This window comes from Myotis davidii, unplaced genomic scaffold (assembly GCF_000327345.1).
Source record: "Myotis davidii unplaced genomic scaffold, ASM32734v1 scaffold4211, whole genome shotgun sequence".
NCBI classification, from domain to species: Eukaryota; Metazoa; Chordata; class Mammalia; order Chiroptera; family Vespertilionidae; genus Myotis; species Myotis davidii.
In genome coordinates, this window is record NW_006282912.1 from 12,717 (window position 1) to 13,557 (window position 841).

Here is an 841-nt window from a genome sequence, read left to right on the forward strand (position 1 = left end):
GGGAGGACAGTTTGGGGTGCAATCAGTCAGTCAGGAAAGAGCAGTTGGTGACGAGATCAGGTCAGCAGGGGTGGGCAGTTGGGGCAACCAGACTAGCAGGAGAGGGCAGTTGGGGGTGAGAACAGGGCGGCAGGGGAGGGCAGTTACAGGTGATCAGGCAGGCAGAGGCAGTTGGGGGCAAGATCAGGTCAGCAGGGGAGAGCAGTTGGCGGTGAGATCAGGACTGTAGGGGATGGCAGTTAGGGGTGATCAGGCAGGCAGGAATAGGCAGTTAGGGGCAATCAGGCAGGCAGGCAGGTGAGCGGTTAGGAGCCAGTGGTCCCAGATTGCGAGAGGGATGTCCTATGGGATCGGGCCTAAACCAGCAGTCGGATATCCCCCAATGGGTCCCTGATTGGAGAGGGTGCAGCCTGGGCTGATGAACACCGCCCCGCCGTGCACAAATTTTGTGTACCAGGCCACTAGTACAAGAATAAACTTTGTGAGTCTTGTCCAGCTTGGCTCAGTGGATAGAGCATTGACCTGTGGACTAAAGGGTGCAGTGTTCAATTCCAGTCAATGGCACGTACCTCAGCTGCAGCCACCTCTCCAGCTGACAACCAATCGATGTGTTCCTCTCCCATAGATATTTCTCTCTGTTTTTCCCTCTCTCAAAAAATCAATGGAAAAATATCCTCTGGTGAGGATTAAAACAATAAATAAATAAATACATAATAAATAAATAAATAAAATTTAAAAAAGCATAAACTCTATGTTTCATGTACTTACAACTATAAACCTACTTTTGCCTCACCCATAAATAAAGGGTTTCAGTTTAACTCTGATTTTATTTCTTGAAAGT